Genomic DNA, 23,158 nt, shown 5'->3' with positions numbered 1-23,158 from the left:
TTTCAAATAGAATATAAATTTTCCTCTTAGCAGATCATGAAATGGAAGCTTAATCAAGTTGCACTCTGGTTTGGCCATGGGTTGGGTTGTCAAGCTCAAGACGTTGTGTGAGGGCAAAGGCAATCTTCTGGTCAATTACCAACATGATCCCAGGCAGCACCGCTTAGTTGAGGTAAGGAATATTGTCAGCAACTGTTGTTGTAATTTGCACAAGAAATGGGTTGGGTAGATTTCACGTACATCTTCTTGGGCTAACTAAAACATGGTACATGTAGAAGCAATTTGCGAAAGTGCAAACTGAACAAGAGCACACACTTTAGTGCAGTTGCATGATGGAGATAAAAGTACATGGTTGTTTCCTTGTGGGGTCAAGATGTCCTTAGGAACCTCATCACCATCAACCAAAGGGCAATACCTTACAATATTTCACAGTAAATGGGAAAGAGAAACAGTCAGCTATTGTGAGTTGTCAAAGAAAATGGCAAAAGGTGGTAAAATGCAATTGAAAAGCAAGTCTTATTTACAACAGGGTGGTAAATGCAAGACTCCTTATTTTTCTCAGGCACGTATAATGACTTTGTGTTTGCAATTATCTTTGGTCATTGTAAAAAAATTGAGAACGTAGACCTGGATTGGCATCTGTGGGAATCACGAAAAGAAGTGTTATTGTGGCATAACTTCCTTGTAAAGAAATGGTTTTCAAGGCAATGAAAGACCTTTTTGCCCAGAAACTCTTGGCGTAGTACTCATGAACTTTTAACAATGCTTTTCAGTATTTGTTTGAGTGAGTGCAGAAAGCCAAGTCAACTATCGTGTTCCATCCAGATCATGCATACATGTACTGAGTAACCCTTCGTAAGGGCAAATGAGGGGATTGTGAAGAGATTTTATATTGCACAGTGGAGCAATGGTTCTGGTGCAAGCCAAAATAATTAACTGAGTTCAAGTCATTGATTGATTCTGTGGGGATAGAGGCTGTTAGAATGACCTTCCAGTCTACCCAATCAACCCACAAGGAAAATCCTGTTTGAGATGATTGACTCAAGCTCAGACTCCAACTAGACACAAGATGTGGAGGAACCTCAATACAGAGTTTCAATCTCAAAATATTGTGTGCAATCTACCAGGGGAATCTTCATATTGTGAGCAACAATAAGGAAGTCTAACATGAGTACCAGCAACAGGTGCAAAGATATTGTTGTCATAAATCGCTGCTTAGCCCTGAGAACAGAAAAGTTCATCGGAGTGGAGCCGTTGCGTCTCTTGTGATTGCAAAGATGACGTCAAGGTTAGAGGAACACTAGAGGTCATATTGCTGCAGAATTGAGACACCATTTTTCTCCTGCCAAGTAAACAAGTTTTAAAAGTTAGCTATGTTTTATTTGTATCTGTTCAGAATATCGTGAAATTAACTTGAAGGCATTTGCAACAAGTAATAATGGGTTTGAATCCCAAGTATTGGTTAAATATTCTCATTTTTAATGTTTCTAATGTCGATATAAAACTTTAAAAGGGCTTGCTGAATAATGATCCACCATGCTTCATCTGTAAGCCCTCATTTCCAAATTTCAGTAATCCTTAGGGACACACAATGACAAGATGTTCCCAGCCTTGGTCTCTGATGTGAGAGGATCCTGGGCAGAGTGCTCTAACTTTTGTAAGGTTATACTCAAAAAATAGTCAGTCAATTTTCAAAGTCTCTTTTTCACTTCTTTAAAGCTCACAGAAGTAATTATTTAACTCTTTAGCATAGTGTTCTTCATGGCAAAAAAATAGAGCAAAATTAAAAGGCAGTTATTATACTTACACACCATCTAGTGCTTGATCAAGTGCTTCCTCTTTCGGGTGGGGTTACTGCAGTGTTTGCAAGTACACATTCGTGTGGAACTGAAACCTTAAAGTAAATAACAAGGTTAATTGTTATAAACAACACCCTGTTTGTAATGACTCACCTTCTCGTTCGAAATCATCTTTATAGCATCTGGTCACGTTTGGTTGCTGATTATTCTAAATACGAAATTTGCTGAAACAGAATCACAGTCAGTTTTACATGGCACTTCACATCAGCAAAGTGACTTTTAAAAAATGCAGACTGACAAGAGTTTTTCTTTGTTTTATTGATTTTCATTCATTGTAGTTACAAGGTTTTATAAGCTAATTCAGTTGCCGTTTGTTTGATACCCTGAAAAGAAAAAGCACCTGTTGAAGGAAAACAGTGTTAGTACCTGTGGAGGCAATTAATCTTGGTTAGAAAATGAAGAGACTGCCAGATGGTTTTTGTTTCTTTTATTTGTGATAAGTCAGCAGAACATATTACAGTCTTTTGTTTTATACATTACTGTCATACCCTGAAAAGTAAAAGCACCTGTCGGCACAAAGTTGTGTTAGAACCTGTGGAGGCAATGAGTTGTTGTTAGCGAAAGTTCTTTATTTGTGCAGTACTGCAGTAGCTCTTTGTGATAATCATCTTTAAATGACCAGCTTGACAACAGGTTTAGTGTTAAAAGTTTTATTTCTTTCTTTTAATAGTTACAAAGCAACCTTGACGTTACTTATTAAGTACTCCACTGCATCTGAAGGTCTTGATGGTTGGGTGCGCACCTATGCTGGAAAAATTTGGGTGCCTGGCAAAACCAAGAATATTTTCAGGGCTTTCCAGGCCATTGTCATTATCATAGTGAATGGCGAGTTCTTCATGTAGCCATAGCGGAATAGCAGTGAAATGATCGAAGTGTTGACGATGAATCGAATAGTGAATCCTGTAGTTAAGAGCACCGAAAAATCGAAAGAAGTGCGCATTCGGAATCGGCAGAAAAATACAAAAGTTCCACATACCTCATGCCAGGTTGTAGTGTATTGCCTCAGACCCATTGACATGATACAACTTTTGTTGCCAAGGGGTAGTGCAGTGTGGTGCACTGCTAATGCCCTAGGCCTGGCCTATCACAGGTTAGAATCCTGGTGTAGATCCGTTTCAATTCCTGAAACAGTTTTTAACAAAAGTTGTGCCATGAAAATTGGCCTTACCTTATACGGGTTGCTGTTACGTTCCAGTCTCCATTTCAGCCTCCTTGATGTTTTTTTGCCAGGACTTCACTTACCCGAAAATGGGAACCAACCAGCCAGTTATTAAGTATTGACAGCTGTCTCAACACACATTTAAAAATCCCCGTCAATGATAAACCCATTTTTGATTTGAAAGAATTTAACTTTTGGCAGAACATTCTTGCAAGTTGAAGCAGCTGTGTATTTTTAAAATTAAGTGCAAGTTATAATAGCTATTCTGTCAATATCAATAGGTATTTAAACTATTTGGGTTAATTTAAAGTGATGTCCTTTTATCCTTGGCTCTGTTTTGAGCAGTCTTCGCCTCATTGGCAGCTACTCTAACTACTTAACGTGACTCATTTCAAAAGCAGTCTTTTGGTTATTGACGTCTTCAGCTGGCTGGTTCCAGTGCATTTCCACAGGTGCCCTTAAGAACCATTGATTGTACTTGGGCTGGGACTGTTGCTGATCAGTGTCACTGGATTCTTGCAATTTGCAGATATTTAATGTGAATGCTACTAGTCCTACTGCCTGCCATATGCAATGCAGGGCTTTTTGACAGGAGGTTCCTTCCACAAGGTAAAACTAACAAGGAGACAATAGTTATTGTCAATGTCTCAGTGTTACCACCACCATAGTGGAAAAAATCCTCCCATCTCACTCTCTTGGAGTGCTAACTATAACTGACTGCCTTTCCTCTTGGTCTTCAGGTCAGTTGCATCCTTCTTAGTCAGTTATGCTTAACATAATATTAAAAAAAGCTTGGACTAGGGTGTGTGGATTGTCCCGTGAATTCCCTTGGGTAGCCTGTAAATGAGGTGTCTCCTTTTAATTAAGCAATTTAAGAAAGAGAAGGAACACAGCCTCATCACAGCTTACCCTAGTGAGTACTTAGTTGACACCTATGGTTTACCTAACCTATCCCCGCAAGGCTGAGGTAAGCAGTTACCACATTGCCATTGTAAATTAACTTTTGTTTGGTCAAACTGAATTTTCCCAGTCTAAAGTGTAGTTTTTAAAGAGGATCATTTGGAAAATTGTTTTTTAAAGGCAAGAGGTAAAGCCACAACAGACATTGCGAGCCTAACCTAATTGTGTTAAGTTTTACTACAGAGACCACTCAACTTGAAGGAAGTTCCCAAATGAGATCTCCCCACAACATTGGAATGGCCTGTTATCTTAATTATTGTAAGTGTCTGGTTGAACCTTACGAGATTAAACCTTCACTTGACTCAGCACTGGCTCTGGCAAGTGAAGTGTATCGTGTGAAAAAATTCAATTTCAGTGCATGCAACTAAGCGGGAGAACTTGTGGAAGATGAAGTCTTCGTTTGTAGAAAAAATGTCAGGAACTCCATTGGTAGATGACCATCCAAATGACATCAAAGCAAATTCTCTTGAAAGAGTAACTAGAAAGGAAAGCTTCTAGAAGATGAAGTCTTCATTGGTAGAGAAACATTTCAGGAACTCCAATTGTAGATGACCAACAAGGTGAGCTCAGATGAAAGTGTCAGAAGACAAAGTGCTGTCCTTTAAGCCGAAACAAAGACGAAGAAAGCCGAAAAGAATATTCAACGATACTGAAGAAGCCGATCAAATTCCAGTTGTGAACGGAAATACCTGCAAAGAAACCCAAACCTAATGGGAGCCTAAGGGGAGGAGCCATCCCATACCATGGGTCTCATTAACTAATCTAGCTACATTAATTAAGCCGAATGAAGAAGCCAATTGACTTCTGACCGAATGCATGTGTGTGCAAAGTATGCTTTGCAAGATTCAACCAGAGCTTAATTATCTTAACCCCCCATATCCCAACCCACACAAAAGTCAACTTACTGCAATGATGCATCTTTCATCACAATGCTGCAAATGACTTGCCTTGGCTGATCAGAAGCAATACGCTGTGTTTTACAGGATACCAAGCCGAGGGTACCGTAAAGTGGATTGGTAGTCTGCAACAGTGGTGGAATCTGTTCTGAGTGGAAACTTAAATCGTTCTGTCTGAGGATGTCCACTGGGCTGTCAATCAGTTGAGTTCCTGGTAGGAAGCAAAGGTAATAACAGAGTTTTACTTGTTCCTGATTAAGATGAGATGAGAGTGATATTTTCATGTAAGAAATGAAATGCTGTAGGAGTTTTCTAATAACTTGAAGTACATAAGGTTTTCATCCATGTTTTTCATTTTATTTATGAACTTTTACATTGAGACAAGAGGTCTGAATTGTAGAGCCTATAGATTTTTGTTGTATTTAATACCATAATAGTCAACTCAAGATTTTTTGTGGCTAATTTTTATTATTATGGTCTTCGATTCAGGCGAAGGAAAAAAATTGTAAAATAATATATATTTGGAATGCTCTGGCCTTCCAATTTTATCTTTACATTTTGGCAGAGAAAAAAGTTTTAATACAGGTTTAGGGTTTCCTAAGTATTTTCCTTAAGTTCTTTTCCCATGTTTACCTCCCATTTGTTTCATCACCTTTCTTACTTCAAATTTTACCAAGCTTGTGAACAAACCTGCCCACAGCTACATGTGTAAGAAACTAGTTTTTTTAAGAACCTGTTTTGCTAAAAATATCATGTACTTGCAAATAGGCTATTTGCGAGTTCATGTCTGCCTCCTCTTCAAAGCGAGTCTAAGTGCAAAGTTTTGTTGTGAAAATTAGTTTTCATTCATATGTAAAGTAGAACTAATTACCACCACAAAAACTTGGCACTTAGACACACTTTAAAGAGGAGGCAGACATGAACTTGGAAATGGCCTAGTCCCCTTTCCTCATGGACTTGTTCTCGTTTAAAATGTGAAAATGGTTCTTGTTACTGCAGCCAGAACAGTGCAACCAGAAATAATAATAGTGATCTAAATTTGTTTAATGGCTTCTTTCTTTATTGAGAGAAAAAAGGGCTGAATGCCGTCATTGTAATAAGGAGAATGCAGACCAAGGATTAAATCTCACTATCTTGGAGAAATGCTTGTTTTTGCATGTGGATTTTCACTTTTGTATGTTCTATCTGTCTTCATTTGCAGAAAAACATTTCAGGAACTCCAGTTGTAGATGACCAACCAGGTGATCTCAGGTCAAAGTAATTGAAGACAAAGTGTGGTCCTTCAAGCCAAAAGAATTTAGAATACTTGACAGGACTGAAGAAGCTGATCAAACTGCAAAGCAACCCAAGCTTAATTGGAGCCTAAGGGGAGGAGCCATCCCACACCACAGGTCTCACTAAGTAATCTAACTATGATTAAGTTAAGCCGAATGAAGAAGCCCATTAATTCAGGTGGATTGTTTATAATCCTCCAAACCCCAACCCATGTAACAGTGAACTTACTGTTTCAGGTTGGAAAGTGAAGATCTGTGTTGCAGAAGCTGAATTTTGAGTTTGCTGTTTGCAGGAGATAGTGGATGGAGAAGCATTTTGTTAGGATCTGAGCTGGCTGCAAGTTGCTGCCTTGTGATGATTTTTTTTTTGTGGCTTGTGGTGATGATTGGGTGGCCTGTGATCAAAGCTGGAAGTCATGCTGGCTCCTTTGCAGGCAGTGACCTGAAAATATAAGGTTAAAACTGTTAAAGTTCTGTTTCTTGGATTAATTACTTCACTTTTCATATCTCGCTGAATCTATGTGTCCAGCCATTGTGCTTTCAAAAGTTTGAGGAAATTGTTGCTTGCAAGTGGCTGGAATGTTTTGCTGTGAAAAGCCAAGTTTAATGACAAATGAAACAAGGCAGAGTTTGCCAAAAGCCATTTCCTTGTTAATTGTTGGATACAAGATGAGATGCAGACAGCCCAATGTCTTTTTGGCTATTTTGTTATTATTGTCTTCAATAGGCCTTACCCCTTGTTACGTAGTCACTCATCAAAATTCTTTTGTTGAGTGACTACTATAAATACCAGAATGCACTGTTTCAGTAGTCACTCAGCAAAAGAATAATGAAAAGAAAGAATATGCTGTGTTATGTCATAAGGGGTACAGTCTATTCAGGCTCAAGGAAAAATTGGTTATTAATGTTTGGAATGCAGTAGGGTTATTTTACAGGTCACAAGTTATAGTTTTAACAATTGTGAAACAACCCCAATTATTTACAAATCTTTTGGCAGAAGGATAGCTTTAATACAGGTTAGGGTTTCTTCAAAAGTTTCCTCCAGTTCTTTTCCCATCGTTTACATGTACCTCCATTTGTTTCATAGCCTTTCTCATCTCAAATTTTACTGACCTGTTGAACAAACCTGCCCACATATAAGAAGCTAATTTTTTAAGAACCTGTTTGGCTAAGAAACCCATGTACATGCAAATTCTCCTTTCCACATGAACTTGTTCTAGTTTTCAATGTGAAAATGGTTCTTGTTATTACAGCCAGAGTAGTGCAACCAGAAATAAGTGATCTAAATTAGTGTATGACTTATTCTCAAGAGATAAAAAAGGGCTGAAATGTCATTGTAATAAGGAGAATGCAGACCACAATTGCAGGTGTGAAATCTGGCTATCTTGGAGAACTGATTGTTTTTGCATGTGGATTTGTACTTTTAATGTTCTATCAAGACTATTTATTCTGAGCAAAATTTAATAGGCCATTTCCAAGTTCATGTTCGCCTCTTCTTCAAAGCGAGTCTAAGTGCAAAGTTTTTCATATGAAAATTAGTTTTTATTCATATGTAAAGTGGAACTAATTACCATCACAAAACTTTGCACTTAGACTCGCTTTGAAGAGGAGCAAGATGTGAACTCGGAAATGGCCTATTGTTTACCAACTGAAGTTTATTTTTTTAGATTGTTTATTTATTATTTCAGTGTACTGTATAGGCTAGTTTTATAAATGGCGATCACCTTCACATTCTTTTGTGTTTATGTTAATTAGACCTACTGCCCTCATTTTGAAACAAATGTTCTTTGAAAGTTGCGCGTCGTAGCGAGGCTAGAAAGGCTTATTGGCATTACAACAGAGGAATATTTCATTTGGCCGCCATTATGAAAGAGGTCTATATCCACTTGTTGTCTCCAAGATGTTGTTGCCGACAGAGTTATGATTATTAAGGTAAAGGGTAATTGGCCAAAAATTTCACTTTTTAAAATGGTGAATAAAATCTCTTCTTAACAATGTATGATACGCTTTATTTTGGCTAATTATTTGGTTTTCAATGTAGTTTTTCTTGATAATAACATGGGTGACAAATTACTCGTTAATTTTGGCGCAAAATTTCCGTGTTAATTATAATTTCACATGTGAAATTACAATGTTGCCATGGCAACTTTTCCTACAGTGCCAAAATGGCGTCTTATGAACGTTATTTGTTGCTCATGATATTGATTTGATTTATTGCGTTTTGTTTCAAAGTCAAAGAAATTATTTGATTTTGGACAAAATGTGCGTGAAATGTTCCATAATTTCACTCGTCACCATTTGATTACCCATACAAAATATGGTAGGGGTCGAACTAACATATTTACAGGTGCAAGCCTTTATAGTTGTCTCCAGCCACGCCCCCTTCTAATGCAGATAAAAACCTCAATTATAGTAATAGTAATGATACTACTACTACTACTCCTACTATACTACTTACTACTACTACTAATATTAATAATAATAATAATAAACAGCTTGTAATTGACTTGGATAAAGTAGGTTTACAGGACAAAAACAATCTAATTAGATAATGCCAGAAATGGTCACTCTTGGAGTGCTAACTATAACTGACTGCCTTTCCTCTTGGTCTTCAGGTCAGATGCATCCTTCTTAGTCAGTTATGCTTAACATAATATTAAAAAAAGCTTGGACTAGGGTGTGTGGATTGTCCCGTGAATTCCCTTGGGTAGCCTGTAAATGAGGTGTCTCCTCTTAATTAAGCAATTTAAGAAAGAGAAGAAACACAGCCTCATCACAGCTTACCCTAGTGAGTACTTAGTTGACACCTATGGTTTACCTAACCTATCCCCGCAAGGCTGAGGTAAGCAGTTACCACATTGCCATTGTAAATTAACTTTTGTTTGGTCAAACTGATTTTCCCAGTCTAAAGTGTAGTTTTTAAAGAGGGTCATTTGGAAAAAATTTTTTTTTAAAGGCAAGAGGTAAAGCCACAACAGACATTGCGAGCCTAACCTAATTGTGTTAAGTTTTACTACAGAGACCACTCACTTGAAGGAAGTTCCCAAATGAGATCTCCCCACAAAATTGGAATGGCCTGTTATCTTAATTATTGTAAGTGTCTGGTTGAACCTTACGAGATAAACCTTCACTTGACTCAGCACTGGCTCTGGCAAGTGAAGTGTATCGTGTGAAAAAAATTCAATTTCAGTGCATGCAACTAAGCGGGAGAACTTGTGGAAGATGAAGTCTTCGTTTGTAGAAAAAATGTCAGGAACTCCATTGGTAGATGACCATCCAAATGACATCAAAGCAAAGTCTCTGGAAAGAGTAACTAGAAAGGAAAGCTTCTAGAAGATGAAGTCTTCATTGGTAGAGAAACATTTCAGGAACTCCAATTGTAGATGACCAACAAGGTGACCTCAGATGAAAGTGTCGGAAGACAAAGTGCTGTCCTTTAAGCCGAAACAAAGACGAAGAAAGCCGAAAAGAATATTCAACGATACTGAAGAAGCCGATCAAATTCCAGTTGTGAACGAAATACCTGCAAAGAAACCCAAACCTAATGGGAGCCTAAGGGGAGGAGCCATCCCGTACCATGGGTCTCATTAACTAATCTAACTACTAATTTAATTAAGCCGAATGAAGAAGCCAATTGACTTCTGACCGAATGCATGTGTGTGCAAAGTATGCTTTGCAAGATTCAACCAGAGCTAATTATTTTAACCCCCCATACCCAACCCACACAAAAGTCAACTTACTGCAATGATGCATCTTTCATCAAAGTGCTGCAAATGACTTGCCTTGGCTGATCAGAAGCAATACGCTGTGTTTTACAGGATACCAAGCCGAGGGTACCGTAAAGTGGATTGGCAGTCTGCAACAGTGGTGGAATCTGTTCTGAGTGGAAACTTAAATCGTTCTGTCTGAGGATGTCCACTGGGCTGTCCATCAGTTGAGTTCCTGGTAGGAAGCAAAGGTAATAACAGAGTTTTACTTGATCCTGATTAAGATGAGATGAGAGAGATGAGATTGATATTTTCACGTAGGGAATGAAACAAGGAATTTTACAATAACTTGAGGTACAATGAAGCTTTGTCTTGAATCCTAACTTTGTGAATCTTTAAAAGATTCTTCAAAGCAGAGTAGTGTGAAACCATGTCTGACAGCTTTGTCTTTTTTTAGCAAGCAAGTGCAGCATTTATCACAAGAGCTCAGCCGTTTTGTGGATAATGATCAAACTGAGCAACCAGGTAAAGGTGATTTAAATGGTATTGAAATAAACCTGTCTTCATCTGGCACCATATGGTGCTAAGTGCATTGTTTACTACTTTTACTTCAGCCTTACTTGATAATTTTCTGTTACTAATATGTACATAATAATTATTTAATTTAAATTAGAAAGAACTAGCATCACACACATATGTGAACGGGAAACAGAAAATTGATTCTTATCAATAAAGCATGAAATTGCCTTACTTAGTCTTATCTCACACGTCTTTGAGATGTTAATCGATAAGTGGAGCTAATGGAAAGAATGAGTTATAATGTCAAAGACATTTTGTCCATTTAGAATGGCAAGAGGCAACTTTCAGCCCAACATCTCCTGTTTCACATAAATGCGATTCTCTTTTCAAAGTTTGGGCTTACCTTTTTGGTGTCATGAAATTCAGTGGGGAAAGCACTCCAAAAGGGGCAGGGGCGTGCTAACTCCCTGAGGACCATGTTGAGGTCCCTTTGTACCCCATATACAAAATTCAGGCACTTCTGTGTGGCGTGTGTGTTCTCTCCCATTAGGACTGGGCATTTCTTGCAGTTCCCACTGCTGGGTGTGCTTCTTTACTACATTCCTGTTTAAGGTCTTCCAGGAGAGAGGAGCTCCCTATGCCGATGGGTAGGACCATGCTAAGTAGTGTGTGTTATTGATAATAGATGTGATGACCCCCTCCTCGCCAAACAGGTGAAAGTTCTTTATTCCAAAGACTCATCTCACATCTCTCTCTTTTTTCGTGGACCATGACTTGTCCCCAAAAATGAAGTGCATCAGATGACAATCTTGATGATTCTCTTTTCCAGATTGATGCTGAAGGCATTTGTCAGTAATTTTTTTATCTTTTAAAGTGCATCCTTCATCCAGCTTATTCTCAATCTAGTTCATTCTCACAGTACTCATCTTGCAATTGTGTGATTAAATTCTGATATAGTTTTGGTTTGTACTTGATTTCATTGTTTGCCTTCAAGGAAGATTAGAAATTGCTCACCAGGCTTTTACACTGACTCGCCCACCTTTAGCACTCACTTCTTCCATTTGTGCAAAGTTCATTGTTCCCATGCATTCCTCTACCAGGTACCATGTTTACATTGTTCCATTTCGCCTCTCTTCCTTTTTGGCTATCATCTGTAGTTGTCACATTGCTTCCATATGCATGTGAAACATGGACAACTTACAGCGGACATGTGAAGCACCTTAACCATTTCCAACTAACCTGTTTTGAAAAATCATGAAAATCAGATGGCAAGACACACTACCAAATACTGAGGTTCTGGAGAAAGGTAAACAGGACTGGCATGGAACAGGTGATCATAACAGCACAACTCAGACAGGCAGGTCATGTATTAATGTCAGAAGAAAAGAATTCCCAAAGTCATATTTGTACTCAGAACTGAAGGGAGGTCACACAGAAATTGTGATGGATGCCAAAAAAAGAAAAGGTACAAGGGCCGATTGAAACAAAACCTCAAGAAATGTGATATTGACTAAGAAACTTGGGAGGACCTAGCCAGAGAAAGAGTTATGTGGAGGGCTCTGATAAACAAAAGTAACCTCTACTTTGAAGCCAATAGAATAAAAAGCTAAACAGAAAGGGATCATCATAAGGAGTGACAACTGAACCCAGCTCGTCAAGACTCTTGATATGAATTTCTAACATGTGATGTCAGAGCTCCTATAGGACTCAATAGCCAATGAGGGTTCTCAACAAGTGATGTTCCCAACCTGTCTTCATGATCGGCAATGATGGACAAAATAAGAAGAACCCAAGGCTTCGTAGGCTGTTGCTTACCTCGTATCCAATATTCTCTTCCCCACTTTTCCAAAGTGCAATTTTGAGCTAACTCCGTCCGTTCTGTGATGAGTTTTGACTTGCATTCATTTGAAGATATTGATCCAAATCTTCTGCAAAGATCTTCTTTGTATTTTACCTCTTGTTTTCCTACTACTACTATTCTTTTCAAACTTAGCTTAACCTTCATCATGACCAGATTGTGATCAGAATGGAATCGGCAATTAAATTGTGCTCAAACCAGGTGTTAGCTGTCATATTGTTCCTGCCTATTTTACAGAAACTCGATTAGGAAGTCTCACTTATCATTACTGCCACCAAGGCTAAAAAACAGACTGCTATTAAACCTTTGCTTCCTGCACCAACAACTGCACTGAAATCCCCAGTCCTATTACGTAGTCATTCCTTGGTCCATGTTTAACTATTGGATCACTGTTATCATGCATTTCCTCTAGTCCGCCACACACTAAGGGGTCTTTAAAACAACTCAGGAGAAAGTGCTGTCTTTGTTAATGACAATCTGCACAAGAGTTAGACTTTCAAGTCTTCTGAGATAAGGACATAAACCGTAGATCCTGTCTCACAACCCTTTATGTTCATAATCCTGTGGGACGTAAAAGAAGCCACACATATGTCACAAAGAGTATGGTATGTAGATCCCAGTGTTGTGGTCAGGCCTCATTTCATTCATTCATGGGTTGGTGAGATCACTAATGAACGAATAGCGGCTGCCAGCGGCGCCTGTACATGTATATGCTGATGTCCAACGGTTGATTACTTGTAAAAAGCGCATGTGAATAGGAAATGTGCTATATAAATTCATTACTATGACCATTACCACCAGGAGTCCATTATAAGGTTCTCCTCTCTCAACACACTTTCCTGCCTGGTTGTCCAGGAGCAGGGCAACAGCACTCTCTCTCCTTGTAACCCCAGAGTAAAGTAAATTAAACCCACCTCATCGCTAATAAAGTCTCCTTTTTGTTTTGAAAACACACTGCGGTAAGACCTGGGATCTGCCTCTCCAGTCTCCCATTTGTACTTCTATTGCCTTGACATTGTTCTTACATTCCATACACCATTTCAAATCATCAAAGAGGAGGATTTCACATGATCATCTCCTGCTCGACGTGGCATCTTGCAAAAGAAAGATCCTGGTAACGTCATCAGGTCCGATACTCTCCAATGTAGCCATTACAATATGGTCATACTACAAATCTGTATGCAAACTATGGTTTGCCGTTGCCTTCATGAACCACAGTGGTTCTCTAACCAGGGTGAGTGGATCCCAGGATACACGCCAGCATCTGGCTGCACAGTGTATACTCAGTTGGCCATGGAAGGCCCATCCACCAATGCAACTGTCCTTTATTCCGCTCCCCATGCCTTGTGGCAAGCCAGTGTCTATGGTAAGACTAAGGGGTACTCCAGCTTTCCTTAGGTAAGCTCCGAGGTTAGTGGAGGGATTGAAGTGCCTAACATCTCCATCTAGGCCGGCTCTCCGAGCAAGGTCTAGCCACTGACCTTTTAAGGTTTGTCAAGTATCCTCTCTTCCCATTAGTTAGTTGATTAGCCTCTTGTGAGAATTTCCAGGTAAGTGATTAGCCTACACTAATAAACCCTACATGAAACCACAGCTGCAGAGAGATGGGTACTTTCAAATAGAATATAAATTTTCCACTTAGCAGATCATGAAATGGAAGCTTAATCAAGTTGCACTCTGGTTTGGCCATGGGTTGGGTTGTCAAGCTCAAGACGTTGTGTGAGGGCAAAGGCAATCTTCTGGTCAATTACCAACATGATCCCAGGCAGCACCGCTTAGTTGAGGTAAGGAATATTGTCAGCAACTGTTGTTGTAATTTGCACAAGAAATGGGTTGGGTAGATTTCACGTACATCTTCTTGGGCTAACTAAAACATGGTACATGTAGAAGCAATTTGCGAAAGTGCAAACTGAACAAGAGCACACACTTTAGTGCAGTTGCATGATGGAGATAAAAGTACATGGTTGTTTCCTTGTGGGGTCAAGATGTCCTTAGGAACCTCATCACCATCAACCAAAGGGCAATACCTTACAATATTTCACAGTAAATGGGAAAGAGAAACAGTCAGCTATTGTGAGTTGTCAAAGAAAATGGCAAAAGGTGGTAAAATGCAATTGAAAAGCAAGTCTTATTTACAACAGGGTGGTAAATGCAAGACTCCTTATTTTTCTCAGGCACGTATAATGACTTTGTGTTTGCAATTATCTTTGGTCATTGTAAAAAAATTGAGAACGTAGACCTGGATTGGCATCTGTGGGAATCACGAAAAGAAGTGTTATTGTGGCATAACTTCCTTGTAAAGAAATGGTTTTCAAGGCAATGAAAGACCTTTTTGCCCAGAAACTCTTTGGCGTAGTACTCATGAACTTTTAACAATGCTTTTCAGTATTTGTTTGAGTGAGTGCAGAAAGCCAAGTCAACTATCGTGTTCCATCCAGATCATGCATACATGTACTGAGTAACCCTTCGTAAGGGCAAATGAGGGGATTGTGAAGAGATTTTATATTGCACAGTGGAGCAATGGTACCGGTGCAAGCCAAAATAATTAACTGAGTTCAAGTCATTGATTGATTCTGTGGGGATAGAGGCTGTTAGAATGACCTTCCAGTCTACCCAATCAACCCCACAAGGAAAATCCTGTTTGAGATGATTGACTCAAGCTCAGACTCCAACTAGACACAAGATGTGGAGGAACCTCAATACAGAGTTTCAATCTCAAAATATTGTGTGCAATCTACCAGGGGAATCTTCATATTGTGAGCAACAATAAGGAAGTCTAACATGAGTACCAGCAACAGGTGCAAAGATATTGTTGTCATAAATCGCTGCTTAGCCCTGAGAACAGAAAAGTTCATCGGAGTGGAGCCGTTGCGTCTCTTGTGATTGCAAAGATGACGTCAAGGTTAGAGGAACACTAGAGGTCATATTGCTGCAGAATTGAGACACCATTTTTCTCCTGCCAAGTAAACAAGTTTTAAAAGTTAGCTATGTTTTATTTGTATCTGTTCAGAATATCGTGAAATTAACTTGAAGGCATTTGCAACAAGTAATAATGGGTTTGAATCCCAAGTATTGGTTAAATATTCTCATTTTTAATGTTTCTAATGTCGATATAAAACTTTAAAAGGGCTTGCTGAATAATGATCCACCATGCTTTATCTGTAAGCCCTCATTTCCAAATTTCAGTAATCCTTAGGGACACACAATGACAAGGTGTTCCCAGCCTTGGTCTCTGATGTGAGAGGATCCTGGGCAGAGTGCTCTAACTTTTGTAAGGTTATACTCAAAAAATAGTCAGTCAATTTTCAAAGTCTCTTTTTCACTTCTTTAAAGCTCACAGAAGTAATTATTTAACTCTTTAGCATAGTGTTCTTCATGGCAAAAAAATAGAGCAAAATTAAAAGGCAGTTATTATACTTACACACCATCTAGTGCTTGATCAAGTGCTTCCTCTTTCGGGTGGGGTTACTGCAGTGTTTGCAAGTACACATTCGTGTGGAACTGAAACCTTAAAGTAAATAACAAGGTTAATTGTTATAAACAACACCCTGTTTGTAATGACTCACCTTCTCGTTCGAAATCATCTTTATAGCATCTGGTCACGTTTGGTTGCTGATTATTCTAAATACGAAATTTGCTGAAACAGAATCACAGTCAGTTTTACATGGCACTTCACATCAGCAAAGTGACTTTTAAAAAATGCAGACTGACAAGAGTTTTTCTTTGTTTTATTGATTTTCATTCATTGTAGTTACAAGGTTTTATAAGCTAATTCAGTTGCCGTTTGTTTGATACCCTGAAAAGAAAAAGCACCTGTTGAAGGAAAACAGTGTTAGTACCTGTGGAGGCAATTAATCTTGGTTAGAAAATGAAGAGACTGCCAGATGGTTTTTGTTTCTTTTATTTGTGATAAGTCAGCAGAACATATTACAGTCTTTTGTTTTATACATTACTGTCATACCCTGAAAAGTAAAAGCACCTGTCGGCACAAAGTTGTGTTAGAACCTGTGGAGGCAATGAGTTGTTGTTAGCGAAAAGTTCTTTATTTGTGCAGTACTGCAGTAGCTCTTTGTGTTAATCATCTTTAAATGACCAGCTTGACAACAGGTTTAGTGTTAAAAGTTTTATTTCTTTCTTTTAATAGTTACAAAGCAACCTTGACATTACTTATTAAGTACTCCACTGCATCTGAAGGTCTTGATGGTTGGGTGCGCACCTATGCTGGAAAAATTTGGGTGCCTGGCAAAACCAAGAATATTTTCAGGGCTTTCCAGGCCATTGTCATTATCATAGTGAATGGCGAGTTCTTCATGTAGCCATAGCGGAATAGCAGTGAAGTGATCGAAGTGTTGACGATGAATCGAATAGTGAATCCTGTAGTTAAGAGCACCGAAAAATCGAAAGAAGTGCGCATTCGGATTCGGCAGAAAAATACAAAAGTTCCACATACCTCATGCCAGGTTGTAGTGTATTGCCTCAGACCCATTGACATGATACAACTTTTGTTGCCAAGGGGTAGTGCAGTGTGGTGCACTGCTAATCCCCTAGGCCTGGCCTATCACAGGTTAGAATCCTGGTGTAGATCCGTTTCAATTCCTGAAACAGTTTTTAACAAAAGTTGTGCCATGAAAATTGGCCTTACCTTATACGGGTTGCTGTTACGTTCCAGTCTCCATTTCAGCCTCCTTGATGTTTTTTTGCCAGGACTTCACTTACCCGAAAATGGGAACCAACCAGCCAGTTATTAAGTATTGACAGCTGTCTCAACACACATTTAAAAATCCCCGTCAATGATAAACCCATTTTTGATTTGAAAGAATTTAACTTTTGGCAGAACATCTGCCTCTTGCAAGTTGAAGCAGCTGCGTATTTTTAAAATTAAGTGCAAGTTTATAATAGCTATTCTGTCAATATCAATAGGTATTAAAACTATTTGGGTTAATTTAAAGTGATGTCCTTTTATCCTGGCTTTGTTTTGAGCAGTCTTCGCCTCATTGGCAGCTACTCTAACTACTTAACATGACTCATTTCAAAAGTAGCCTTTTGGTTATTGACGTCTTCAGCTGGCTGGTTCCAGTGCAATTCCACAAGGTGCCCTTAAGAACCATTGATTGTACTTGGGCTGGGACTGCTGCTGATCAGTGTCACTGGATTCTTGCAATTTGCAGATGTTTAATGTCAATGCTACTAGTCCTACTGCCTGCCATATGCAATGCAGGGCTTTTTGACAGGAGGTTCCTTCCACAAGGTAAAACTAACAAGGAGACAATAGTTATTGTCAATGTCTCAGTGTTACCACCACCATAGTGGAAAAAATCCTCCCATCGCACTCTCTTGGAGTGCTAACTATAACTGACTGCCTTTGCTCTTGGTCTTCAGGTCAGTTGCATCCTTCTTAGTCAGTTATGCTTAACATAATATTAAAAAAAGCTTGGACTAGGGTGTGTGGATTGTCCCGTGAATTCCCTTGGGTAGCCTGTAAATGAGGTGTCTCCTCTTAATTAAGCAATTTAAGAAAGAGAAGAAACACAGCCTCATCACAGCTTACCCTAGTGAGTACTTAGTTGACACCTATGGTTTACCTAACCTATCCCCGCAAGGCTGAGGTAAGCAGTTACCACATTGCCATTGTAAATTAACTTTTGTTTGGTCAAACTGAATTTTCCCAGTCTAAAGTGTAGTTTTTAAAGAGGGTCATTTGGAAAAATTTTTTTTTAAAGGCAAGAGGTAAAGCCACAACAGACATTGCGAGCCTAACCTAATTGTGTTAAGTTTTACTACAGAGACCACTCAACTTGAAGGAAGTTCCCAAATGAGATCTCCCCACAAAATTGAAATGGCCTGTTATCTTAATTATTGTAAGTGTCTGGTTGAACCTTACGAGATTAAACCTTCACTTGACTCAGCACTGGCTCTGGCAAGTGAAGTGTATCGTGTGAAAAAATTCAATTTCAGTGCATGCAACTAAGCGCGAGAACTTGTGGAAGATGAAGTCTTCGTTTGTAGAAAAAATGTCAGGAACTCCATTGGTAGAAGACCATCCAAATGACATCAAATCAAAGTCTCTGGAAAGGGTAACTAGAAAGGAAAGCTTCTAGAAGATGAAGTCTTCATTGGTAGAGAACCATTTCAGGAACTCCAATTGTAGATGACCAACAAGGTGAGCTCAGATGAAAGTGTCGGAAGACAAAGTGCTGTCCTTTAAGCCGAAACAAAGACGAAGAAAGCCGAAAAGAATATTCAACGATACTGAAGAAGCCGATCAAATTCCAGTTGTGAACGGAAATACCTGCAAAGAAACCCAAACGTAATGGGAGCCTAAGGGGAGGAGCCATCCCGTACCATGGGTCTCATTAACTAATCTAGCTACATTAATTAAGCCGAATGAAGAAGCCAATTGACTTCTGACCGAATGCATGTGTGTGCAAAGTATGCTTTGCAAGATTCAACCAGAGCTTAATTATCTTAACCCCCCATATCCCAACCCACACAAAAGTCAACTTACTGCAATGATGCATCTTTCATCACAATGCTGCAAATGACTTGCCTTGGCTGATCAGAAGCAATACGCTGTGTTTTACAGGATACCAAGCCGAGGGTACCGTAAAGTGGATTGGCAGCCTGCAACAGTGGTGGAATCTGTTCTGAGTGGAAACTTAAATCGTTCTGTCTGAGGATGTCCACTGGGCTGTCCATCAGTTGAGTTCCTGGTAGGAAGCAAAGGTAATAACAAGAGTTTTACTTGATCCTGATTAAGACTAGATGAGATGAGATGAGATTGATATTTTCACGTAGGGAATGAAACAAGGAATTTTACAATAACTTGAAGTACAAATGAAGCTTTGTCTTGAATCCTAACTTTGTGAATCTTTAAAAGATTCTTCAAAGCAGAGAAGTGTGAAACCATGTCTGACAGCTTTGTCTTTTTTTAGCAAGCAAGTGCAGCATTTATCACAAGAGCTCAGCCGTTTTGTGGATAATGATCAAACTGAGCAACCAGGTAAATGTGATTTAAATGGTATTGAAATAAACCTGTCTTCATCTGGCACCGTATGGTGCTAAGTGCATTTGTTTACTACTTTTACTTCAGCCTTACTTGATAATTTTCTGTTACTAATATGTACATAATAATTATTTAATTTAAATTAGAAAGAACTAGCATCACACATATGTGAAACGGGAAACAGAAAATTGATTCTTATCAATAAAGCATGAAATTGCCTTACTTAGTCTTATCTCACGTTTTTGAGATGTTAATCGATAAGTGGAGCTAATGGAGTTATAATGTCAAAGACATTTTGTCCATTTAGAATGGCAAGAGGCAACTTTCAGCCCAACATCTCCTGTTTCACATAAATGCGATTCTCTTTTCAAAGTTTGGGCTTACCTTTTTGGTGTCATGAAATTCAGTGGGAAATAGCACTCCAAAAGGGGCAGGGGCGTGCTAACTCCCTGAGGACCATGTTGAGGTCCCTTTGTACCCCATATACAAAATTCAGGCACTTCTGTGTGGCGTGTGTGTTCTCTCCCATTAGACTGGGCATTTCTTGCAGTTCCCACGGCTGGGTGTGCTTCCTTTACTACATTCCTGTTTAAGGTCTTCCAGGAGAGAAGAGCTCCCTATGCCGATGGGTAGGACCATGCTAAGTAGTGTTATTGATCATAGATGTGATGACCCCCTCCTCGCCAACAGGTGAAAGTTCTTTATTCCAAAGACTCATCTCACATCTCTCTCTTTTTTCGTGGACCATGACTTGTCCCCAAAAATGAAGTGCATCAGATGACAATCTTGATGATTCTCTTTTCCAGATTGATGCTGAAGGCATTTGTCAGTATTTTTTTTATCTTTTAAAGTGCATCCTTCATCCAGCTTATTCTCAATCTAGTTCATTCTCACAGTACTCATCTTGCAATTGTGTGATTAAATTCCGATATAGTTTTGGTTTGTAACTTGATTTCATTGTTTGCCTTCAAGGAAGATTAGAAATTGCTCACCAGGCTTTACACTGACTCGCCCACCTTTTAGCACTCACTTCTTCCATTTGTCTGCAAAGTTCATTGTTCCCATGCATTCCTCTACCAGGTACCATGTTTACATTGTTCCATTTCGCCTCTCTTCCTTTTTGGCTATCATCTGTAGTTGTCACATTGCTTCCATATGCATGTGAAACATGGACAACTTACAGCCGACATGTGAAGCACCTTAACCATTTCCAACTAACCTGTTTTGAAAAATCATGAAAATCGGATGGCAAGACACACTACCAAATACTGTGGTTCTGGAGAAAGGTAACAGGACTGGCATGGAACAGGTGATCATAACAGAACAACTTAGACAGGCAGGTCATGTATTAATGTCAGAAGAAAAGAATTCCTAAAGTCATATTGTACTCAGAACTGAAGGGAGGTCACACAGTAATTGTGTATGCCAAAAGAAAAGGTACAAGGGCCGATTGAAACAAAACCTCAAGAAATGTGATATTGACTAAGAAACTTGGGAGGACCTAGCCAGAGAAAGAGTTATGTGTAGGGCTCTGATAAACAAAAGTAGCCAATAGGATTACCAAAGCTAAACAGAAAAGGGATGATCATAAGGAGTGACAACTGAACCCAGCTCGTCAAGACTCTTGATATGAATTTCTAACATGTGATGTCAGAGCTCCTACAGGAGGACTCAATAGCGAAATGAGGGTTCTCAACAAGTGATGTACCCAACCTGTCTTCATCGGCAATGATGGACAAAATAAGAAGAACCCAAGGCTTCGTAGGCTTGTTGCTTACTTCGTATCCAATGTTCTCTTCCCCACTTTTCCAAAGTGCAATTTTGAGCTAACTCCATCTGTTCTGTGATGAGTTTTGACTTGCATTCATTTGAAGATATTGATCCATGTCTTCTGCAAAGATCTTCTTTCTATTTTACCTCTTGGTTTTCCTACTACCACATATTCTTTTCAAACTTAGCTTAACCATCATCATGACCAGATTGTGATCAGAATTGGAATCGGCCCATTAAATTGTGCTCAAACCAGGTGTTAGCTGTCATATTGTTCCTGCATTATTTTACAGAACTCGATTAGGAAGTCTCACCTATCATTACTGCCACCAAGGCTAAAAAACAGCCTGCTATTAAACCATTGCTTCCTTCACCAACAACTGCACTGAAATCCCCCAGTCCTATTATGTAGTCGTTCCCTTGTCCAGGTTTAAATATTTGATCAATGTTATCATGCATTTCCTCTACTCCGCCACACACTCAGGGTCTTTAAACAACTCAGGAGAAAGTGCTGTCTTTGTAATGACATCTGCAAAGAATTAGACTTTCAAGTCTTCTGAGATAAGGACAATAAACCGTAGATCCTGTCTCACAACCCTTTAATGTTCATAATCCTGTGGGACGTAAAAGAAGCCACACATATGTCACAAAGAGTATGGTATGTAGATCCCAGTGTTGTGGTCAGGCCTCATTTCATTCATTCATGGGTTGGGTGAGATCACTAATGAACGAATAGCGGCTGCCAGCGGCGCCTGTACATGTATATGCTGATGTCCAACGGTTGATTACTTGTAAAAAGCGCATGTGAATAGGAAATGTGCTATATAAATTCATTACTATGACCATTACCACCAGGAGTCCATTATAAGGTTCTCCTCTCTCAACACATTTTCCTGCCTGGTTGTCCAGGAGCAGGGCAACAGCACTTTCTCTCCTTGTAACCCCAGAGTAAAGTAAATTAAACCCACCTCATCGCTAATAAAGTCTCCTTTTTTGTTTTGAAACACACTGCGGTAAGACCTGGGATCTGCCTCTCCAGTCTTCCCATTTTGTACTTCTATTGCCTTGACATTGTTCTTACATTCCATACACCATTTCAAATCATCAAAGAGGAGGATTTCACATGATCATCTCCTGCTCGACGTGGCATCTTGCAAAAGAAAGATCCTGGTAACGTCATCAGGTCCGATACTCTCCAATGTAGCCATTACAATATGGTCATACTACAAATCTGTATGCAAACTATGGTTTGCCGTTGCCTTCATGAACCACAGTGGTTCTCTAACCAGGGTGAGTGGATCCCAGGATACACGCCAGCATCTGGCTGCACAGTGTATACTCAGTTGGCCATGGAAGGCCCATCCACCAATGCAACTGTCCTTTATTCCGCTCCCCATGCCTTGTGGCAAGCCAGTGTCTATGGTAAGACTAAGGGGTACTCCAGCTTTCCTTAGGTAAGCTCCGAGGTTAGTGGAGGGATTGAAGTGCCTAACATCTCCATCTAGGCCGGCTCTCCGAGCAAGGTCTAGCCACTGACCTTTTAAGGTTTGTCAAGTATCCTCTCTTCCCATTAGTTAGTTGATTAGCCTCTTGTGAGAATTTCCAGGTAAGTGATTAGCCTACACTAATAAACCCTACATGAAACCACAGCTGCAGAGAGATGGGTACTTTCAAATAGAATATAAATTTTCCTCTTAGCAGATCATGAAATGGAAGCTTAATCAAGTTGCACTCTGGTTTGGCCATGGGTTGGGTTGTCAAGCTCAAGACGTTGTGTGAGGGCAAAGGCAATCTTCTGGTCAATTACCAACATGATCCCAGGCAGCACCGCTTAGTTGAGGTAAGGAATATTGTCAGCAACTGTTGTTGTAATTTGCACAAGAAATGGGTTGGGTAGATTTCACGTACATCTTCTTGGGCTAACTAAAACATGGTACATGTAGAAGCAATTTGCGAAAGTGCAAACTGAACAAGAGCACACACTTTAGTGCAGTTGCATGATGGAGATAAAAGTACATGGTTGTTTCCTTGTGGGGTCAAGATGTCCTTAGGAACCTCATCACCATCAACCAAAGGGCAATACCTTACAATATTTCACAGTAAATGGGAAAGAGAAACAGTCAGCTATTGTGAGTTGTCAAAGAAAATGGCAA

General features: G+C 39.4%; 2 long non-coding RNA genes across 19 annotated transcripts in view; both read left to right on the top strand.

Annotated features, from left to right (window-relative positions):
• The window catches only part of LOC137974362 (uncharacterized), a 60,406-nt gene that overhangs the window by 28,647 nt on the left and 8,601 nt on the right, over positions 1 to 23,158 (top strand). For 8 of the 16 annotated variants that reach the window (XR_011117427.1, XR_011117437.1, XR_011117438.1 and 5 more), the window contains 7 exons: positions 34 to 172; positions 9,967 to 10,106; positions 10,313 to 10,380; positions 13,878 to 14,016; positions 18,816 to 18,955; positions 19,165 to 19,232; positions 22,707 to 22,845. This is a non-coding gene — a long non-coding RNA (uncharacterized lncRNA). Of the gene's footprint in view, positions 1 to 30; positions 173 to 9,913; positions 10,107 to 10,312; positions 10,381 to 13,874; positions 14,017 to 18,015; positions 18,091 to 18,815; positions 18,956 to 19,164; positions 19,233 to 22,703; positions 22,846 to 23,158 lie in introns of all 16 variants that reach the window. The other 8 variants (XR_011117435.1, XR_011117429.1, XR_011117428.1 and 5 more) reach the window with 8 other exon arrangements.
• LOC137974364 (uncharacterized) lies at positions 2,529 to 7,154 on the top strand. Of its 3 annotated transcripts, XR_011117439.1 has the most exons (6): positions 2,529 to 3,627; positions 4,162 to 4,236; positions 4,334 to 4,538; positions 4,962 to 5,101; positions 6,076 to 6,265; positions 6,386 to 7,154. It is a non-coding gene; the product is annotated as an uncharacterized lncRNA (long non-coding RNA). The 3 variants fall into 3 exon arrangements; XR_011117440.1 differs by lacking the exon at positions 4,334 to 4,538 and having other exon boundaries at positions 2,535 to 3,627; XR_011117441.1 differs by lacking the exons at positions 4,162 to 4,236; positions 4,334 to 4,538 and having other exon boundaries at positions 2,540 to 3,627.

This window comes from Montipora foliosa, chromosome 10 (assembly GCF_036669935.1).
Source record: "Montipora foliosa isolate CH-2021 chromosome 10, ASM3666993v2, whole genome shotgun sequence".
Classification (NCBI taxonomy): Eukaryota; Metazoa; Cnidaria; class Anthozoa; order Scleractinia; family Acroporidae; genus Montipora; species Montipora foliosa.
The sequence above is the reverse complement of the archived record's forward strand: the minus strand, read 5'-3'. Positions and strand labels throughout refer to the sequence as shown.